The sequence below is a fragment of the Xyrauchen texanus genome, chromosome 37 (assembly GCF_025860055.1).
Source record: "Xyrauchen texanus isolate HMW12.3.18 chromosome 37, RBS_HiC_50CHRs, whole genome shotgun sequence".
NCBI classification, from domain to species: Eukaryota; Metazoa; Chordata; class Actinopteri; order Cypriniformes; family Catostomidae; genus Xyrauchen; species Xyrauchen texanus.
The window spans coordinates 58,917-64,916 of NC_068312.1; positions in this window are offsets into that span (position 1 = coordinate 58,917).

Consider the following 6,000-nt stretch of genomic DNA (forward strand, 5'->3'; position numbering starts at 1 on the left):
TGTGCATCTGGTCTAATACTTCATTGTGTATGCGCGCATATTTGCATTGCTTTAACCCCTCTTTTTAAGTCCCGCCTTCTCGCACACCAAATGATTGGCACCAAACTATTGGCCAAATTCCTGCCTGTCAGTCTCTCTGAGAACTGTGTTCGGCATCAAACAGTTGCTTGACACTGACATTAGCAGCAAATGTCAGCTGAGTGGAAAAATTGCCCAAACAAAAGTGTAAATTTACAGAAGATTTTAGATGCTTTCGTCCAGGTGGAGATCTGAGGGAAGCAGAATGTATGACATGTAAAGCTGCACTTATGTGTCAGTTGCTAATAAACGTGCAAGTGATTTAGAAGCACACATGAGCTCTGCCAAGCAAAAGGTCAAAGTTCATCATGGACATTCAAAAGAATGTTGGAAATGTATATTTATTTATATATATTTATGTTATGCTAATAGAGTCTTTTTCACTGTATTAAAGTTTGCATTCATAGTAGCACTGTTTTGAACCCTATTACCCCCCCAGGCCAAAAAAAGGTGTCCTCTATTTGGTCACCGTACCAAATGTCCAAATTCAATAAATAAATGTAACATTATGCTTGTATTTAGAAATAAGTGTAAATTTGGTGAAGAAATAGCCTACATCTTAATCATAATTGACATAGCCAGTGGGTGACACCTGTCTCTCATTGTGGTTTATCCGGGTTTGTCTCGTAGTAAATCAAATCAGTTGAAAAAATGGTCTGCATGGGGTGTGCTAGTCCACTTATGCTAGAAACCAGCAACTGACTGATTAAACTTATGTTACTCCAAAATATTTTTTTTACTGTTTAATGATAAATCAGGAAATTAGCCATTTTTGAGGTACAGATTGAAATTTCCAATGAACAGCACATGTACTTCAGTGTTTCCCATTAATTGACTAGAATCTGGCGGCCCGCCACAGTCTCATTTGCCCCGCCACGGTCTCATAATGAACCAAAAAATGTTTTACACTTCTCAGTCTAATAATAACATAAAATGTGTTTTGCGCTCTCTCTCGCGCACCAGTCAGCTCCTCACCCGCTGCTGTAAACTCATGCGCTCACACACACTCGCAGATATCTGCACTGGAGTATTCCTGGATCCGTCTAACGTTATTTGGTTGAGGAGGTAATCTTTGAGGTAATTAAAGTTAACTAACATTAAATGTATCCACTGCATTTATACACTACTCCACACACAATTTATCATCATCAGTGTACAAGAGCAAACAGATAATATTATTGCCAAAGTTACAATCATGATGATTAACGTAAATCAACATTAGTTTTGCTAGGTTAATTGGCATAACGTTACACTACTTACGACTTTGCTAGCTAGCTATCCTTAGTATGTAGTTTGGTTAAATGTATTTTAGCACAGTTATTTATTTAATTTGATAATACAACTTCTTCATTCTGTTCTGATTGATTTTGAAAGCATAGCCAGAGTAAGATAACAGCTAATGTAATTATAAATAAAAACATGTGGGACATTTATCCAAAGAAAAGTCATTTGCAATCATTGAATCTCAACTGGTATGAAATATCATCAATGAATGAAATGTGTTAATGAGACGTCCAGACTGTTGCAGGTTATTCGTGTTGGATTTATTATTTTGGAGCTAAGTTTAGCTGCATTTGGCAAAATATATTTAGGGCAAATTTCAGCAAATTATAAACCGGAGACGTCATGTTAGAACCAGAAATATTATTTATTGTTCCAATCAACTGACAGCCCTAAAACAATATATAATCTGCCGTCCCATGAATAAATCTCTGCACACAGGCGCTCTGAACACTGTAACTGGAAACGCCTGAGCTACATTTCTTTGAAAAAGGAAGCAGTAGTGCAAGTAGTCCATTGCAAACTTGGTTCAGTAATTCATTCACCGTTTAACGTAAATATAAGATTGAGACTTTATGTTATATTACAGTGAGAGAAACCTTCATGGTTTTATTGGAGGATTTTTAAGGGTCCAAGCGTGAAGTGCCAGATTTCCTATTGTTTTTGCAAAATTTTCTTCTAAAACTGATCATGGAGACAGCAGAAACTTTTTCACTTGATCTTAACAAAACTAATGCAAAACTAAACTCTGAAGTTCCAAAGTCAGTAATTGTCCAAAAAAATCATAATTTAATGCTAGGGTTATGTATGAGGGACCTCATTTTTGGGAATCATATCATGTTTAGTGTGGTTTGACCATTTGGTGGCGCTATAACAATGGAAAAGTATAAAAATGTCATTAGCTATGGGACCTTTAGGATGATCAACTTGAAATTCTGTCTAGGCAATACCTCTGGACCGAAACTTGATAGACATACATTATATGACCAAAAGTATGTGGACTCCCACACCTGCTTGTTGAATACTTAATGCCTATGGGTTTTGAAGGACTGAAGAGTTCATCCTTAATTTGCTTCTGTAACAGCTTTCACTCTTTGGAGAAGACTTTCCACTAGATGTTGAACATGGAGGCAGGGATTTTCTCCCATTCAGACACAAGAGCACCAGTTAGGTCAGGCTCACAGTCCAATTGATCCCAAAGGGGTTCAGGTCGGGTCAGACAAGTTTTTTCACACCAGACTCCATAAACCATTGCTTTAAAGACCTTGCTTTGTGTTTGTTCACAGGGGCATTGTCATGCTGAAGTGGGAATGGGCCCTTCCCAGACTGTTTCCACAAAGTTGGAAGCATACGGTTCTCTAGAATGTATTTATATGCAATAGAAGGTTGCTTTTATTTACTGGAATTAAGGGGTCAGTCCCAAACCTTGATAAACAGCCCAAGACCACTATTCTTCCAACATTAAATTTTACAGCTGGAGCTATGCATCCATACATGTAGCATTCTTCTGGCATTCACTAAATCCATATTCATCTATCATATTGCCAGATAGTCAAGCATGATTCTTCACTCCTTTTCATCTGCATTTTCACACACATGGCATTGCTCACGGCGAGGCTTAAATTCCACTACTAGGCCACGGAAACAACATTCATGAAACATATGGCTAACAGTTCTTGTATTGATGTTGCTTCCAGAGCCAGTTTTGAACTTGGTAATGATCAAATCAAATCAAATCACTTTATTGTCACACTATCATATACACAAGTTCAACAGTAGGTGAAAGTCTTGTGTGCAGTTCCGAGCAACATAGCAGTCATGACAGTGACGAGACATATACTAATTACAATAAACAACATATTTACACAACACAATTTACTTATAAAATGTACACATACTTACACAACACAATAGTAATATACAATGTACAGTAAACAATACACACAATATAGAATACACATACAATAAAAAAAATAAAATAAGAGTATATAAAAATATATATACAGTAGATGTATTGTGGACAATATAATTATGACAGTCCAGTGTGAGATATAAGATTAATAAAGTGCAGTGCTGATGTATATTGATTGTGAGAGGTCAAGTGTTCAAAAGTCTGACAGTGTGTCTCAGGCTTCAGGGACTTCCACCAGTGCATCTCAGGCTCCAGAGAGTTCCACTAGTGCGTCTCAGGCTCCAGGGAGTTCCACCAGTGTGTCTCAGGCTCAATGAAGTTCCACCAGTGTGTCTCAGGCACCAGAGAGTTCCACTAGTGTGTCTCAGGCTCCAGGGAATTCCACCAGTGTGTCTCAGGCTCCAGGGAATTCCACCAGTGCATCTCAGGCTCCAGAGAGTTCCACCAATGTGTCTCAGGCGCCAGAGAGTTCCACTAGTGTGTCTCAGGCTCCAGGGAATTCCACCAGTGCGTCTCAGGCTCCAGGGAATTCCACCAGTGTGTCTCAGGCTCCAGGGAGTTCCACCAGTGTGTCTCAGGCTCCAGAGAGTTCCACCAATGTGTCTCAGGCTCCAGGGAGTTACATCAGTGCATCTCAGGCTCCAGGGAGTTCCACCAGTGCATCTCAGGCTTCAGGGACTTCCTCCAGTGAGTCTCAGGCTCCAGAGAGTTCCACCAGTGTGTCTCAGGCTCCATGAAGTTCCACCAGTGTGTCGCATCTCTGATCTATGAGAAAAGGGCAATGAGAAATTGGCAGACAGAATTTGCATGTCCCGCCCCCGGACATACGGGTATAAAGGGAGGGAAGTGCGTCTGTTTCATTCAGGATTTTTATGAGGAGCCGACAATGAGGTTCGGCCGCAACAGTGGCTCGGTTCAGTGACGTGGCCGGGAGGACACAACGTTTCGTTCCCTCCATCAGGGAACGGAGGTTACATCCGTAACCTAGACGTTCCATCCCTAACCTAGACGTTCCCCGTCTGTCGCTCACTTCGACGTTGTGTCGAAGAAGTGACACTAGGGGTCCAATTTAAATCACGCCATGAGCTGAGCCGTGTACATGTACTGCTGACACAGGAGCGGTCAGGTATTTTACGTGCCAAAGCAACCGGCTGTGCCAGGCTGCACATACCCTTCTCCATGCCCCATAAAATCGTCAAAGCCTTCTGGTTCTTTACCCCGACAGGGGGGAACAAGGCGACTTGCCAAGCATGGGAGCAGGCCGCGCCAGTCGCGCCTTTTTTCTCTCTATGTTTCTCGCATAGAGTTAAAGCGGCTGGGGCCATCTTAACGCTATCATATGCATCGAGGAAGGACCCTGCGGAGACCACACCTGCCACACCTGGAGGTGAAGAGGTGGTGAAATACATCACATGGGCTTTTAGGTCACAGCTGGAGAATGGCGCGGTGGTAGATCCTACCTCATTGGGAGGGAGGAGTTGCTACAAACACGGCGACTGGGGGTCCGTTAGGACTGCCCAAGGGAAACTCGGGTCTGCTCACAAGGGAACTGTACCGCAGAAGATACACACAGGGGGAAAAGTCCACATGGGAGCCCGTCCTGTGGAGCACCTTTTCCAGTACAGGGTAAATTGAGTACCCACATTGGTCTTGATCAGCGAATTCCTCTGCTGATTTTGCAGACCAGAGGGCTAGGGAGGAGTCATCCAGGGAGCCGAGTTCATGGGATCTCCTGGGGTATAGGCGCACGGTATTACCTCAGTGGAGGGAATGGGCGCTATGTGCAAGCGGTCCACCCGGTCAGTTTCACTGAGGGAAATGCGTACTTGCGCAGCCCCGAGGGCCAGCTGTGTGCCAGCACCTCTGTTCGGGCATACCAGAGCGGGCAATGGGAGGTCTCTTGGGAGGCAAACAGGTCTATCTGGGCCTTGCCGAATCGTTCCCAAATCAGCTGAACCGACTGGGGGTGGAGCCTCCACTCTCCACCGGGCCAACGTTGTCGTGATAGTGCGTCCGCCATCACATTGAGGTTGCTGGGGATGTGAGTGGCGCGCAGTGACTTGAGTCCAACGGCCTGCGGCTGCGTGCCCGTTGCACACGGCGCCTCAATGCGATCTGAAGGCGTCGGTCGTGACCAGTACGTATCGGGACACCTGCTGCAGGGGCACTCCTGCCCGTAAAAAGCAGAGGTCTGTACAGGGTTTGAACGTTTGGCGGCATGCTCGTCTCGGGACTCGAGTCTAAAACCAGTGCTGAAGCGGTCTTATATGCATCAACCCCAGTGGCGGGACACTGCGGAGGATGTCATATGCCCCAGGAGCCTCTGGAAAAGTTTTAAAGGTACCGTTGCGTCTGGCCTGAAGGTGGCGAGGCAGTCTAGCACTGACTGCGCCCGCTCGTTGGTGAGACGTGCTAACATCGAGACTGAGTCTAACTCCATGCCGAGAAAAAAGATACTCTGAATCGGGGTGAGTTTGCTCTTTTCTCGGTTGACCTGAAGCCCTAAGCAGCTGAGGTTCCTGAGCACCTAGTCTCTGTGAGTGCGTAGTAACGCAGTGTACATCCCTGTACACTGGCCAGGATGAGCCAGTCTTCGAGGTAATTGAGTATGCGGATGCCGACTTCTCGGAGCAGGGCAAGAGCTGCCTCTGCAACTTTCATGAAGACGCAAGGGGACAGAGACATGCTGAAGGGGAGGACTTTGTACTGATACGCCTGGCCGTCGAACA